The sequence below is a fragment of the Chiloscyllium plagiosum genome, unplaced genomic scaffold (assembly GCF_037043375.1).
Source record: "Chiloscyllium plagiosum isolate Xiang-an unplaced genomic scaffold, Cpla_swu_hap1 HiC_scaffold_7, whole genome shotgun sequence".
NCBI lineage: Eukaryota > Metazoa > Chordata > Chondrichthyes > Orectolobiformes > Hemiscylliidae > Chiloscyllium > Chiloscyllium plagiosum.
The window spans coordinates 3,452,137-3,468,889 of NW_028270145.1; the positions used below are offsets into that span (position 1 = coordinate 3,452,137).

A 16,753-nucleotide genomic window follows, 5' to 3' on the forward strand; every position below is an offset into this window, starting at 1 on the left:
GATTGTAGGGATTTAAACATGTAAGGAAAATGAATGTGGATTTGGCAATTGAAAAACATGTTTAAGAGATAAGAGAGTTTGAAGTTGTTGCAATACTTCACAGGACAGAGGAGCTAAGTACATATTTCTTGAAGAAAATACAATAACAAACTTAAATACTTTTGATCAATATCTAAACATGTATCTCCAAAAAGGATCACTATGCAGTGATCAGGACCAAAAGCATGCCCAGTTCTTTTTTCCTTTTGAATTTTGAAGTGAATTCTAAAACCTTTAACATCACTCCGGGTTGAAATGAGTTAGTTAACAATAGGAATGAACCTGGCTGGATCTTTAGCCTTTTTTTTATGGCTCAAGAGCACAGCATAGTACTCAATAAGTCAGCTGCAAAAGTTCTGCTTTCAACTATTTTAAGCACTATTCAAAACCGCTTTGAAGTGATCTATCCACAGTTCAGCATTTAAGTTTCTGAAGTAAATGTAGAAAAAGTGCTTGTGTCTTTTTGAAAACAATTGTCCTTTGTCCAATTAGCTCCAAGTAAACTGATTCACAAACAATGTTATGTTTGAAAACTAAACCACATATTGATATCTGACGTTTTGACACCTTAATCGGAAAATCTGAAGTGTGAATAACACATCAGTCAAATATTGCTTTTGCATAAAATAGAGATGAACCTTTTCATTTCTGACTCTTAGAAAATTCTGCTACGTCTTAGTACTGTTTTGTGAAGAAAACTGTAATCTATTTTTAGGCATACCTTCACGGAAGTTATGGAAGTAAACTTTGTGAAATCATGTGATTATCACAGGGTTGACAGACCAGTTATGTCAAGAGATTAGAGAAACTGGAATTGGTCTACTTAACAGTGAAGGTTAAGGGAAGGTTTAATGGGGTGTGCAAGATTTTGTTGATATTTTGTTGGAGTAAGGAAAGAGAAACTTGAAGGAGGGTCAATAAACATTGGAAACAAATTTAAAGTTATTGTCAAAAAAGACAGAGGGGAAATAAGGTGATTTTTTTTTTCACAGAGTGAGCTGTTAGGATCAGGAATGCACCAGATAATAAGATGGTGGAAACAGATTCAATCATAACTTTCAACAAGGAATCAAGCATACATTTGTAAAGGAAAGATTTGAAGAACACTGGGGAGAAAGGATGGGTTTGGAACTAATTGGACTAATTTCAAAGAGTCAGTACAGGCAGAATAGATCAAATGGCCTTTTTCTATCCTGTATGATTCCAAAGAGATCCTTTTATTCACTTCTTTTTTTCCCCTTAATCAGTACGAGTTACTGTGTATGGTTGTGTTTTTTTATTTTTGCCATGGTTAAAGAACAGGATTGATTAAACATTACTATGATTGAGTATTTATTTCCTCTCTGGCAAATGTGCAAGTTAAGGCAAGATGAATTTGAACTGAATAGAAAGACAATAATCTTGAGCTGTAAAACACCAGATCAGTGTAAAAGGCCAGAAAAGGGTAGAGTGGAAACTTAACAATAACGTGTGCTTTTAAAATGGCGAGATGCTTCACAGGAATGTAATCAGAATCAAAACTGAAACTGAGCCAAAGAAACAGACTGACGCAGAAAGATTTTAATAAGGGCCTTAAAGAGGTAAAGAGGCAGAAAGATTTATGGGAGGTTCAGGCCTGGACAGTTAAAATACACCCATCAAAGATAAGGAAATGTGGGATGGACATAAGGTCAGAGTTGGAGATAAGCAGAGTTCTCAGAAGATGGAATAGCAGAGATTTTAGGAATACATTTTATTATCAAGCAGAGTCAGGACGCCTTCATGAAGGAGAAATCTTGCCTTATAAAAGAATATTTGGCAAGAATACTAGAATTGGCAAGAATACTAGAATTCTTTGAAGAGGTAATAAGTATGATATAGAAAAGGGAAGCAGTTGATGTAACATATTTGGAATTGCAGAAGGCATTTGATAAGGTACTGCACATAAGGTTACGAAAAGATAAGAGCCCATGGTGTTGGGAGTAGCATATACGTATGGATAAAGGATTGACTAATTCGTAGAAGACAGAGATAAAGGGACATTTTCAGTGTGGCAACCTGGAACTAGTGGAATGCCACAGGGATCAGTGCCTCAGTCACAATTATTTACAACATATATTAATTACTTGGGTGAAGAAAGTAAATGTACTATAGCCAAATTTGTAAATGACACAAAAATAAGTTGGAAGACAAAGTGGTGAGGATAATCCAAAGGTTTGCTGAAGGATATTGACAGGTTAAGTGAGTAGGTAAAAGCTTAAAAATTGGAATATAATGTGGGAAATTTTGGAGTTACATACTTTGGCAGAAACAGTAGAAGAGTGGGATTATTATTTAAATGGAGAAAGACTGCAGAAAGCTGCAGCACAGAGACTCTAAATTTTTTGTGTATAAATCTCAGCATAGCATCAAGGTTCAGTGAAGAATAGGGAAGGAAGATGGGATGTTGGCTTTTATTTCTAACTGAATGAGTATAAAAATAGGAAATCTAGCTAAAAATACGCAAAGCACTCAATAGATCACCGCTATAACAGTGTTGGTCCCCTTATCTAATGAAAGATACATTTGCATTGGTGGTAGTCCAGAGAAGGTTCATTCAATTGATACCAGGTAAAAAAGATTGTCTAATCAGGAGAGATATTATTGGTTAGGACTATACTCAGAGATTCTTTACCAGGTTGGTGACCAAGAACCAGTGGCTTCCATAGTTTAGAAGAATGAGAGATAACCTTAATGAGGGGCTTGACAGGGTAGATATGGAAAGGTTGTTTCTCCTTGTGGCTAATCAAAGAGAGTCACTATGGCTTCATGAAAGGAAAATCATGTCTCACTGAAAATTAGAGTTTTACGAGGAAGTCTCAATCAGAATGGATGGATGGGACCATATTTGGACTTCCAGATGACAATTGACAAGGTACCTCAGAAAAGGTTAAGTCATTAGATAGGAGGCTAAGGCATTGTAGGTAGTACATTGGCATGGATAGAGATGGACAGGAAATAGTGAGTGGGAACAAGGGATTCTTTTTCAGATTGGTGAACCATGGAGTTCCACAGTGAACCAGTGTTGGGACCGGAACTGTTTCCAACATATCTTAATGACTTGGAGAAAAGAAGTGATATACTGTCGCCAAATTTGCAGACTTCACAAAAATAGGAGGAAAGGAAGCTTGTGAAAGTTTACAATGAGACATTGGTAGGTGACATTAGAGAGCAAAAAAATCGGCAAATGGAAGATAATGTTGGAAAATTGTTCATTTCGGAAGGAAGAACAAAATAACAGGGTATTATTTAAATGTAGAAAAACTGCAGAAGGCTGCAACACAAAGGGATTTGGAGTTTTTGTATATGAAACACAGAAAGCTAGCATATAGGTGCAGCAGGTAATCAGGAAGGCAAATGGAATGTTGGCCCTTATTACAAGGGGATTGGAATTTAAGAGCAGGGAAGTCTTGCTGCAATTGTACAAGGTGCTGGTGAGACCACTCCTCGAGTAGATCAGATTAGATTAGATTCCCTACAATGTGGAAACAGGCCCTTCGGCCCAACAAGTCCACACTGACCCTCCGAAGGGTAACCCACCCAGACCTATTTCCCTCTGACTAATGCACCTAACACAATGGACAATTTAGCATGGCCAATTCACCTGATCTGCACATCTTTGGACTGTGGGAGGAAATCGGAGCACCCGGAGGAAACCCACACAGACACAGGGAGAAGGTGCAAACTCCCCACAAGCAGTTGCCCGAGGCTGAAATCAAACCCAGGTCCCTGGTGCTGTGAGGCAGCAGTGCTAACCACTGAGCCACTGTGCCATCCACGAGCAGTACTGTGAACAATTTTGGTTCCCTCATTTAAGAAAGTATATTATTTTATTGGAGTTCAGAAAATATTCATTAGGATGATTCGTAATATGGAAGGATTGTCTTATGAGCAGAGATTAAGCAGATTGAGGCTCTAGTCACTGGAGTTTAGAATAATGAGAGGTTACCACATTGAAATACATAGGATTCTTAAGAGGCTTGACTGGGTAAATGCTGAGAGGATGTTACCCTCATGGGAGAGTCGAGGACCAGACAACTTTATCTCAGAACAAAGGGGCACCTATTTAAGACAGAATTGAGGAGAAATTTCTTCTTTCAGAGGGTTATGAGCCTTTGCAACTCCTTGCCACAGAGTCCTCGTATATATTTAAGGCTGAGATAGATAGATTCTTAATCAGTAGGGAATCAAGGGTTATGGGGAAAAGGCGGTATAGTGGACATAAGGAATGTTAGATCAGCCATGATCCTATTGAATGGGGTAGCACGTTTGAGAAGCTAACTGACCTATTCCTGTTCATATTCTTTGTGGTCTTATAGTCTTATGGACAGTCTGGGACCAGATGGCACAACCTCAGAGTAATGGGTCTCTCAGTTAGGGCAGAGATGAAGAAGAACTTTTTCTGTCAGAGGACAGTGAATCTGTGGAATTCTTTACAACAGAGGACAGTCAAGGCTGAGTACTAAATATATTCAAGACTGAGATAGATTTTTATTCAGTAAGGGAAAGAAGGATTATAGGGAAAAGGCAGGAAAGTGGAATTACAAATGATCAGAGCAGCCATGATTTCATTGAGTGGCAGAGCAGATTGGGCTGAATGAACTACTACTTCTCCTCTGGCTAATAGTCTCATGGATTGTAAAGCTGGAGGAGAATTGTCGTGGGCGAGAATATAAGAAGCAGTGACTAGAACATAACTTAGTTAATTCGGACAAAAAGATGGCGAAAAAGCATACAGGGGATGAGGATGTACTTCACTAGACCAGAAACTGGAAGATATAAAAAGATATGGCTCAAATTGACAAAGCAGAAAAGTCCATAAACAATCCAACACACCAGCAGATGGAAATCTTAACTTTTGATTTAAAGTATAAAACAAATACATTCCTCAGCTCAGAAATAGTTGTGCCAAAAATCAAATGCCCACAGACAAATAGAATGACTTTACCAAACGTTGAAGGGGACCGCATGACAGTATTAGATCCAGCAATATATAAGGACAGTCTCAAGGTATAAGGCAAATGTTTTGGGGAGTTGAAAATAAAGATTTGGCAAAGGCAATCTCGTCTCAAAATGTGAACTTTTTCTTTCTCCACAGTTATTTTTATAGATTTAAACAAATGATATTGGATGTGAGAATATAGTTATGCCAGGGAAGGATTTAAATCAAGAATTGGAGGTAACTTCAGAAGACAAATAGGTTTGAGCAAAATTCGCAGAACTCAAGAAAAAAATTGCAAGATGCTACTGAGAAATTTAAGAAGGAGCTAACAGAGCTTCTGATCATAACTTTTTAATTCTCCTTAAACACACAAGTTTTCCAATAAAAATTAGAAGCAACATTTAAAAGCCCCAACAAATATTGATATTTCATACTTCACTGCAATTGGATAGACTGTGTCCACTTTTTGGTATTACATTCAATGTCGATATTTGTTGGGACTTTTAAATATCCCCTCTAATCTTTACTGGAAAATTTCAAAAATATAAGAAATAGAAGTGTTTCTTCAAATTCTATTTACCAGATAGACTCATCAGGGCAATACTGACATCCACTGGTAGGAAAAGGAACTGTTGCTTTGCATGAAAAAAACAGATTCTTCAGTCATTGACTTTGTCAAAAGAATATCTACTGATACTCCAAAAATGTTCTCAGTATGCATGTGCTAAACACACATGTACAGTACCCCTGCCAGTACTGCCCGTGATGTCAGTCAGTCCTGTTTGCTAATACTGATTGTGCTTATTTGGGCGCTGCCATTTTTTTTTACTGGCGGAGCATTTCACAAAGTGTGCATATGCAGAATTTTCCAAATATACAACATAAACCTGTTGGGGATGTCAAAAGACACAGGCTTTTGTGAATCTTATGACGTAAACCTATTGCACTGCCACTCTCATTACAGCATATTGAAATCAGAGGATTAATATTAGGATTAACTGCTATGCACAGTCACAAGAGGAAGCAATTTTCGAAGCTGAAAATGAACATAGTCACTGTTGTCAATTGGAGGATAATGACATTACTTGAAACACCGTCCTCAGCTGTAATCTGATGTTTTGATTTCAGGATCTTGTGGTATAATGGTTTTCCTACCTCTAGGCCAGAAGATCTAAGTTCAAGTCCGACTTTTCCTGGACATGTTCCAGAACACATTGATCTACAATAAAAAAAACTTAGCATTAGGCAAGATATTTCCCATAATATTCTATTTCCTTTTATTATGAGGGATAAGAGAAGATTTTCCACAAGAGTAGTGTGGCCATTTTGTCCAAGGAGAGGAAGGAACATTGTGTGGATGTAGAGGTTCCCTCTACTCCTCGGGTTGATATATTTGACGTACTGTACATCACAGGCATGCATGAGCCAGTAAACATCCAGATTCATCCAAGGCTAGCATATAGATTCACATCATGTCCATTCAAAACCCATGTGTCTCTGATCTAACATGAATGTGATGTATTGAAATGTTTTTGGTATTAGGACAAGTTTGCCCTTAAAAGTGACCTGGTGCGATATTAAAGTTTGTCTATCTATGGCAAAATGTACCTAATATTCTCAGATACTTCATCAATAGGGTCAGGCCATCTTTGGACGATAATCTGTTGCTGCTTTGTAGTTGCTCCTCTTTGGCAGTTGCTGATTGCATCACAGTGTAACAGATCAACCTTGAAAACATCTTCAACTTCCTAGTCTTCAGCTTCACAGCATCAACACGTAGATCAAGAGGATTATTTTGTTCTTTCCGTGGATTGGATAATCTGTTTAGGCAAAAATGAGGACTGCAGATGCTGGAAATCAGATGAGAGTGGTGCTGGAAAAGCACAACAGATCAGGCAGCATCCGAGGAGCAGGAAAATCGATGTTTTGGGCAAAAGCCCTTCATCAAGAATCTTCCTGATGAAGGGCTTTTGCCCGAAACGTCGATTTTCCTGCTCCTCGGATGCTGCCTGACCTGCTGTGCTTTTCCAGCACCACTCTAATCCAGACTCTGGGTAATCTGTTTAGCCTGTCAGTTGTAATCATCAGGGTATCAGGCTTCTGTCTCATGACCAATATTATTGCTGATCACTAACCTCAACCATGTGCTTTGTGGTCAATTTCACCTCCATGAATGTGATTCAAATTTCATTGTTTAGTTTTATACCAAGTTATCTGCATACTGGTAGTTCTTTTGGACTGCTGATATCTACTAGGCATAAGATTCCAGGAACACAAGATGAGTTGATTATGGCACTGCAGTGGATTCTGCCAATGCAAGGAATTGGTGATTTGTTATATGCTGAGAAATGGTCTTGTGTAGGCAGCACCACTGGCTGAGGTACATGCCTTTCAGAACGGGTAATGGTAATAAGTCGGCACTAGCTCCTGCATCAATAGTATGTGTTCTTCTGCCTTTTAAGGATGTACTGTATGATATGAACAGTTATCAAAGCTGCTGATTGTCTTATACTGTTGGCATGGATTGTGAGGTAAACAGTAGACAAAGGTTGGTCAACTTCTGTAACATGCATTTTGTTTGGTTAACTCTGAACCTCACTGATGTGTTTATGTTTGTGTTTGTGCACTTTTCAAACATTTTCCTTGTAGCCTGTTCTACCATCTTGTTGGTCTCTGGTGCTTTCGTCCAGCATCTGGCTCGGCATTTGGAACCAGATTTCCTGCACATGCATGCCCAATGTTCCTTGGTACCAATGTGTTTTACAGATACCACAAGAAGCTGTCAAACTATGTCTGTTACAGATCTTGTTGATTTTGTGCACTGATCGTAGCTATGATGTTGCCTACATCTAAAGCATGTAATTGTTGTTGTCTCTCCTCACATAATGTGACAATAATGTAGTCCTTTCTCTTGCCCAAAATCTCCTTCTGAAAGACTGTAATTGGTGTACAGTAAAGGGAAAGTCACACTCATGACCTTTGCTGCATCATCTTCCAACAAACAGGTCAAGAGATTCTTGAGGTTGCTGTTTATATGACTGTGTTGGATTCTGCTCATCTTGAAGTTAATACTTGCCTTGAGCTGGTCTTCAAGAACTTTCCAGATCTTTTTGAAATCTTTCTGATTGTACCCAAAAAAAACTAGATGTGTTAGTCCTGTGAGTCCTCTCCTCGATCATGGCAATCAAGAACTTTAGAGATGTTTTCCCAGAACCATCTGTCACTTGATGTGTAAAATAGAACTGCATCCATACATAGAACATAGAACGTTACAGCACAGTACAGACCTTTTAGTCCTCAATGTTGTGCCGACCTGTGAAATTAATCTGATGCCATCTAACCTACACCGATCCATTATTATCCATATGTATATCTAATGCCTATTAAAATGCCTTTAACATCAGCGAGTCTACTACTGTTGCAGGCAGGCCATTCCATGCCTCTACTACTCCCTAAGTAAAGATACTACCCCTGATATCTGTCCTAAATCCATCACCCCTCCATTTAAAGCTATATCTCCTCATGTTAGCCTTCACCATCTGAGGAAAAAAAGCTCTCATTGTCCACCATATCTAACCCAATGATTATCTCATACATCTCAATCCTCTCAACCTTCTTCTCTTCAACAAAAACAGCCTCAGTTCCCTCAACCTTTCCTTGTCAGACTTTCCCAACATCCCAGTAAATCTCCTCTGAACCCTTTTCAAAGCTTCTACATTCTTCCAATAATGCGGTGACCAGATCTGTATGCAATACTCCAGGTGCAGCCTTAACAGTGACTTGTACAGCTGAAGCATGACCTTGTTGTTCCGAAACTAATCCCTCTACCAATAAATGCCAGCACATCATATGCCTTCTTAACAACCCTATCAACCTGGGTGGCAAATTTCAGGGATTTATGCACCTGGACACAGATCTTTTTGTTCATATACACTACCAAGAATTTTACCATTAGCCCAATACTCTGCATTCCTGTTACTTCTTCTGAAGTGAACAACCTCACATTTTTCCACATTAAATTCCATTTGCCACTTCTCAGCTCAGCTCTGCATCTTACATATGTCCCTCTGTCACCCATACCATCCTTCAGCACTATCCACAACTCTGCCTACCTTAGTGTCATCCGCAAATTTACTAACCCATCCTTCTGTGCCCACATCCAGGTCATCTATAAAAATTACAAACAGCAGTGACTCCAAAACAGATCCTTGCTGCACACTACTGGTAACTGAGCTCCAGGATGAACATTTCCCATCAACCACTACCCTCTGTCATCTTTCAGCTAGCCAATTTCTGATCCAAACTGCTAAATCACCTTCAAGCCCGAAACTCCGTACTTTGTGCAATAGCCTACCATGTGAAACCTTATCAAATGCCTTACTGAAGTCCATATATACATCAATCACTTTACCTTCATCCACTGAAAGAACTGACTAAGGTTTGTGAGGCACGACCGTGTCTTCACAAAACCATGTTGACTATCCCTAATCAAATTATTCCTTTCCAGATGATTATAATTCCAATCTCTTATAACTTTATCCAACACTTTACCCACAACCAAAGTAAGGCTCATGGGTCTATAATTACCAGGGTTGTCTCGACTCCCCTTCTTAAACAAGGGAACAACATTTGCTATCCTCCAGTCTTCTGGCACGACTCCTGCTGATTCCTGCCGATCCATTCTTTGAATTGTTGCAATTCAATAAAAGGGTCATTAGTCCAATCCACAATAAGTTTTCTGCTATTCATGATTCAGCCTTAAAACTTCAGACAGTACTTTAAGCCAGTATAATTTAAGGTTGCTGCTCCACTGGCCGTGGTGCCTTTAAAACTAATGTTTCATTGGCCTTGGTTCTTTAAAATTGCTACTTTGAGAATTTGCAGACTTGTGGTTTAAGAATTGCAGACATGTGGTTTCAGGTTTCAGCCAATTGGTGGTGTTTGTACAAATAAAGAGTGATGATGTCATATGGGCTTCTGTTATATTTTGTATCAATTTAGAGAAAGATTAGGTGCAGAACTGACTGAGGTCTGGACACTGCTTTTAAACTGTATTTTTGTCTTAAAGCCCTTTGGAGCTGCTTTCAGGACTATTTATTTGTTGTTATTTTAAAATTTGGATCAGCAGGCTCTTAGGATTCTTGTAAAATGAGAGACAAAACTTCAACATAGGCCTTTAGCCTTTGATTGGATTTGTAATATCAGTCTGTTCATTGTTAATTGACACATTGTAAAAATTCATTTTTTCTTGACAAAGGCATGTTATAATCAAATGAAATTAGCTTTCTCTTTGCCACCAATGACCTTTCTACAGATCTGTATGGCTGGCTGTATTCACAGAAACTGATGCTACTGACTAAATTCTCTGATGTCTATGTCAATTAATTTTCCAAATATCTACCACAGGATCAATTGGTTCAATGAGGAGTGGCTGATTGAGTTTAAGTTGGGTAAATGTGAGATATTGCATTTTGATAATACAAACAATGACAAGACTTATACAATTAATGGTAGGGCCCTGGGTGGTATTGTAGAACAGACAGACCTAGGGGTTCAGGGACATAATTCTTTGAAATTTGCTTCACAGGTATACAAGGCGATTAAGAAGGTGTTAAGCAAGATTCAAGATGGCTGCAATCTGCTGTGTTGGGCTCTGTGCCATACCCCAGGCAACGTGGGCTCCTAACCCCCATCCCCCCACTATTAGCCAGCCCTGATGAAAAGTTTTAGTGTAAAGCAGGTAGAGCACCTAGAACCCTTTAAATTAGGATTTGGAGGCTCTGGAGTCAAAATTAAGACATTTTAAAGGAAAAGGAGCCAGCAGGCCACTCCCCTACTGTTTCGGGCATACCCACAGCTGCTGCTTCGACTCCCTTGGCAGCGCCTTTAAGTTTGGTGGAGCAGCAGCGTCTATTCATGAAACAGCGCTGGAACTGATTACTGCCATGCTGAAAAAGCCTCAGCAGGAGATCCGGGTGTTGGATCGGCGTGTGGTAGCAGTTGAGCAAAGGACTGCAGCCTTGGAGATTGCAACGGAAAACTCCGAGGGACGGCTCCAAATCTTGGAAGGCCAGGTTCTGGCCTTGCTGAAACAAGTAGATGACCTCGAAAATCTGGAATTCTGGACTGGAAATCGAGTTGGGCCAGGTGAATGTAGAGCGGGCCCACTGGATTGCGATGCGCAGGTCTGGGTCAGATCAGCATCCCTGTCCGTTCCTAATGTGACTCCAGCACTATAAAGAAAAGCAGTTAATAATAGAAACATCCAGAAGACTGGGAAGAGATCCATAGGCTCTGATTTATAAAAGTTCAAGGATAATGTTTTTTCAAGACTTCCCTGGGACCATAATTAAGAAAAGGAAGATTTTTGATGATGTAAAGAAAAAATTAAGAGACGTAAATATTATATATTCTCTGAAGTACCCGGCAGTATTATGTTTTAATTATGGGGGTGTCTATCTACAACTTTGAGTCAGCGGAAAGAGCAAAGTAATTTTTGAACTCACTGAACTCACTGAGACTTGGACCGAGGGGAAAAGAGGAAAGGATTTGCATGGACAATAGCATAATATTTTCTTATCTTCTCTGTCTTTGTTCTTTTCCCTTTGTGTGCTCAGGCCTTTGTAGGCTTAGTATTGCTTTGGTGTAAAATCTGATTTGTTTGATATTATATCCGTTTGGTAGTTATCTGTTATTTTACTGTTCTGTTTTTCTTGGTGAGGGATGGTTACTTCTTTGATGTAAAGATGTGTGGGGTTGAGATATGGAGGGGGGGGGGTGGGTGTCTATTGTTAACTTGCAGAAGTGTAAATAACATGTTTTTTTTCCATTGCTTGGGTTTGGGGCGCGGCCTTACTGGAAGGTGCCAGGATGGCCGTAAGGTTGGGATTGAATGCCCCCTATAGGCGAGGGGGGAGATCTCTGGAGATTTGTGTTTATTTGTTCAAGTTAGGAGTAGTGGTTAGTTTCTTAGTTTTAGTAGAATTTGTAGGAATCGTTTTTAGATTTGATGAAGTATGTGTTTTTTCCACTCATTGCACATTGAATGGGTTTCTTTCTCTCAGGGGACTGAGAGCTGTAGTGGGCAGTCATGGCTAGTGATCTGTTCAGGTGGTGCACCTGGAATTTAAAGGGGAGCCAGTCCCCCATTAAAAGGAAAAAGGTGCTTTCAAATCTTAAGAAAGAAAGTGTTGACATTGCTCTGTTGCAATAGACACGTTTAACTGATTGGGAACGTCTGACATTACAGCAGGAGGGATACGATAGGGTATTCTTCTCCTCCTTCAACTCCAAAAGCAGAGGAGTGTCCAGACTAGTATGAAGGAACCTTCCATTTCAGGTGAAAGATCAAATCAAGGATGAACATGGACGATTCATCATTCTCAAGGCTCTGGTATACAGAGTATGGCATCCTGAACATTTACTGTCCACTGATGCATCCTCTCAAAGCTTTAGTTGACATGGTCTCTAAATGAATGGCTCTTGAGGTGCACCGTATGATTATAGGAGGAGATTTTAATTGTCTTATGGATCTTGGGTAGACAGGATGCCAAGGGGTCTGTCGGTACACGCCTGCAATCTTGATAGTTAGTGGACTGGTGTAAGGAGTTGGGGCTAGTGGATGTGTGAAGGTGTCTCCACCTTTTATGGCAAGGATTTACCTATTACTCCAAACCGCACAAGTGCCACACAAGAATCAATATGTTCTTTTTTCCGTCAGTTTGTTTTGACTTGGTGTTGGCCTTCAGGATTGGAAACATAACTATTTCGGACCATGCGGCACTGTATTGGATGTTAAGAGCAAGGGTCGTGGAATCGACACACAGCATTGGTGCATGGATCCATATCTGTTGAAGGATGGCAACTTTGTACAATATATTACAAGGGAGTTCAAGGATTTTTGGGACATCAGTTGGGGTACAGCCAGTAATCTATCAGTGCTTTGGGACACCACCAAAGCATTCTTAAGGGGTCTGATTGTTTCATACTCAACAATGAGAAAGAGGCAGAGAGAGGAACAGCAGCGGATGCTTGAGGCCCAGCTGAAAGCAGTTGAGTTGGCATATTATAAAAGACTGTCTGTGGTTAAGTTACAGTGGGTCACGGCTCACACAAAAGGCAAAGAGAGGGGGTCTCCTTTGCAAAGCAAAGGCTGTTCAAATATGGGGATAAAGGGATATGGCAGATACCTGACTTACCTGGCTAGGAAGAAAAGTGCTCTGCAGTCCTTTGTATCTATTAGGCAGAGAACTGGCAACATCATTTGCAAGTTGAAAAAGATTAATGCCATATTTTGGGAATTCTACTCAGACTTATACTCGTCAGAGGGTTGTGAGGATGGAGTAGCGAGATGGAATCCCTTTTTTGAAAATCTAGAACTCCCCGGCATAAACACAGATCAGGCCTCCCTTTTAAATGTACCTCAGATGATACAGGAGGTGCAAGAGGTGGTAAGGCAGCTCCAAGGTGGCAAGGCCCCGCTCCAGACTGGTTACCGAGTGAATTTTCCAAGGAGTTTATACACGTTAGCTGAACCACTACTGGAGATGTATAGCCAGGATTGCCTTCCACTCTCTCTGAGGGAGGCCAATATCTCCCTTATTTTAAAGAAAGGGAATGACCCCGAAGATTGCGCATCGTACATACCTATCTCGTTGTTGAATGTGGACTTCAAAATTTTATCAGGGGCGCTGGCTGTGAGGTCGGAAAAGGTATTGCCTGTTATTATAAAAGAGGACCAAACAGGTTTTATCAAGGCCTGTAACTCTACCAATGATATCAGGAGGGTATTGAACATAGTGCAGGCATGTCAGCAGAGTTTGATTCCGGGCCTGGTGGTCTATATTGCTTTGGTGTGGGAGAGGCCTTCGCCAGGTGGGTGGCAGTGTTGTATAGAGACCCCAAGGCGGCGGTTATCATGAATGGGGTCAAATCGAGCAATTTTAGTGTGAGGAGAGGCTGCCGACAGGGATGTCCTCTCTCGCCGCTGCTGTATACTTTGGTAATTGAGCCATTGGTGAAAGCCATCCAGTAGGACCCTGAAATAGAGGCACCAAAGGTGGGAATTGGGGAACACAACATTACTCTTTATATGGATGACGTCCTTCTGTTTCTGGCTAACCCAGAAAAGTCCGTAGCCCAGCTAATACAAAACATTAAATTATTCGGCAGTTTCTCGGGATACAAGATAAATTTTGCAAAGTCAGAGATCATGCCATTGGAAGGACTGGTTGTAAGTAACGAGACTGGAGGATGGAATGGAGTTTCTTTTCAGGTGGTAACAGAAAGGTTTTCTCTATCTGGGAATTTTTAATTACCCTTACCTTCCATCAGCTGTACAGAGCTAACTTTGTGCAATTGTTTGAGAGAATAAAGCAGGACTTGCAGCGGTGGGAAGGACTACCCATGTCATGGTCAGGCCATATAGCCTTGATTAAAATGAATGTTCTTCCTTGGTTATTATATCCCATGAGAATGCTCCCATTGTTGTTACTCAGACAGGTGCTGCAGAGGTTTACCGGCTGGCTTGGATCCTTTATTTGGTGCCGTAGGCGCCCCCTAACTAAATTTACTAGGCTGCAACTTCTGCAGGATATGAGGGGGATGGACCTCCCAGATCTGAAGAGATACCAATAGGCGTCCTGCTGTCATATGTGGGTGACTGGGTGCGAAAGGACTTGAAGTCAATATGACTTGATGTTGAGGCCTCACAAGCGACAAATACCCTTATCAACTTACTGTTTATGGATAAGATGAGATCTGTGGTTAAGCACTGTGACAGCCCAATTCTCACAAATATAGTGAAAGCATGAAAGATATTGCAGCAGGGTGAGGGCAATTTGCTTAAGACTTTGCCCCATTAGTGGGAGCCCCAGGATTTAAACTGGAGTTAATGAACTCCGGCTTTAGAGGAGTTCATTGTGAGGATAAAGGAATCTCCCATTTGGAAAATTTATTCGAGGGAGAGGTCTTGATGTCTTTCAAACAATTAAGTCAGAAATTCGGGATCTCTAATAGGGACGTTTTCCGATACTTCCCGTTTAGGGATTATATGTAGAAGAAGACCACGCTCTTGGCTTAGCCCTACAAGTCAGATATAGGGAGAACAGTGCTCCGATGTGGGAGCGCTGTCTTGGTTAGTACCATATATCATCTGCAGAGAGGAAATGCCTTGGGGGATATAGAGAAACTCCATGGGATCTGGAATCAGGAGTTAGGGGAAGAAATCTCATCGGAAACATGGGAGGACAGATGGGGGAATGTAAAGAAAACTTAAATATGCAATGAAGCACTGGCGATGCAATTGAAGATCATTCACAGGGCCCATATGGCGCCTGAGAGGTTAGCAAAGTTTAAGAAAAGATCTCCGAAATGTCCCAAAAGTAAAATCAACATAGGCACTCTCACACATTGCTTTTGGTCGTGCTACAAGATTCGCAGATACTGGGATCCGTAGTGAATGAGCTGGAGAAGATCCTGGGAATTGAAGTTCAGACGGATCTGGTATCCCTTCTTTTGGGACTGCCGAATCTGCCCTCTCGGGGTGAGCATGGAAAGAGGCTATTTAACATTCTTACATACAGTGCAAGGAAGAACATTCTAATGAATTGGATATTAGAAAAACATCCAGATCTTGCGGGATGGTGCAGGCTTGTGATGGAGTACGTCCCCCAAGATTATCTGACAACAATGGTGCACCATGGAACAGAGCGATTTTATAAGACATGGCAGCCCTTTCTAAATTACATAGACACTGACCTACTGGCGATACTGATCAGAGCCTTCATATAGCCATGAGGGCTGTACATGGGGGGGTGGGTGTAGCTCCTGTAGACACGGGCTTTGGTGGTGGTGCAGCGAGTGGATTAATGTAATGTAGTGCAATGTAATGGAATTTAACTTTAGTGGATTGTAATTTAATTTAATACTATTTCATTTAATTTTAGTTCATTTTAATTCGGGTTAAGTTAAGTAAACATGAGACAATTGTATCTTGAAGAGTAGTTTATTGTTAATGTTACTGTAATCTAATGTGATATTATTTCTACTTTTCTATACTTCTGTACTTATATAATTTTTCATTTTTCTTGTAAAAGAGTAAAACTTTTTCAATAAATATATGTTTTAAAAAGGAAGGTGTTTAGGACACTTGCCTTCATACCTTAAAGCTGTGAGTATAGGAGTTGGGACGTCATGTTGAAGTTGTACAGGACATTGGTGAGGTTTCTTCTGGAATACTGTGTGCAGTTCTGGTCACCCTGTTGTAGGAAGGATATTATTAAATTAGAGAGGGTTCTGAAAGAAAGTTACCAAAACGTTGCTGGAAATGGAAAGTTTGCTTTATAAGGAGAGGCAGGATAGGGTGGGACTTTTTTCACTGGAGCATAGGAGGTTGAGGGGGGACCTTATTAAAGTTTATAAAATCATGAGGGACATAGATAAGTTGAATGTCAAAGGTCTTTTCCCTAGGGTGGGGGAGAGGGGAAAGATTTTAAAAAAGGCCTACATGGGGCAACTGTTGTTTGTGTATGAATTATTCCTGATGAAGGGCTTTTGCCCGAAACGTCGATTTCGAAGCTCCTCGGATGCTGCCTGAACTGCTGTGCTCTTCCAGCACCACTGATCCAGAATCTGGTTTCCAGCATCTGCAGTCATTGTTTTTACCTCTATGAAATGAACTGCCAGCCAAAGTGGTGGATGCAGCTAAAGTTCCGCATGCCTTTTAAACATTCTATGAATTGATGAATAGGAAAG

General features: G+C 40.4%; 1 long non-coding RNA gene across 2 annotated transcripts in view; it reads right to left on the reverse strand.

The window, feature by feature from the left end:
• LOC148149543 (uncharacterized) overlaps nucleotides 1-16,258 on the reverse strand; it is a 31,836-nt gene extending 15,578 nt beyond the window's left edge. Inside the window, exons 1-3 of one of the 2 annotated variants that reach the window (XR_015757577.1) lie at nucleotides 16,161-16,258; nucleotides 9,587-11,232; nucleotides 6,155-6,218 (exon numbers count right to left, since the gene is read on the reverse strand). This is a non-coding gene — a long non-coding RNA (uncharacterized LOC148149543). Of the gene's footprint in view, nucleotides 1-6,154; nucleotides 6,219-9,586; nucleotides 11,233-13,645; nucleotides 15,045-16,160 lie in introns of those variants that run through there. The other variant, XR_015757578.1, reaches the window with a different exon arrangement.
• Nucleotides 16,259-16,753: the final 495 nt, after the last annotated feature.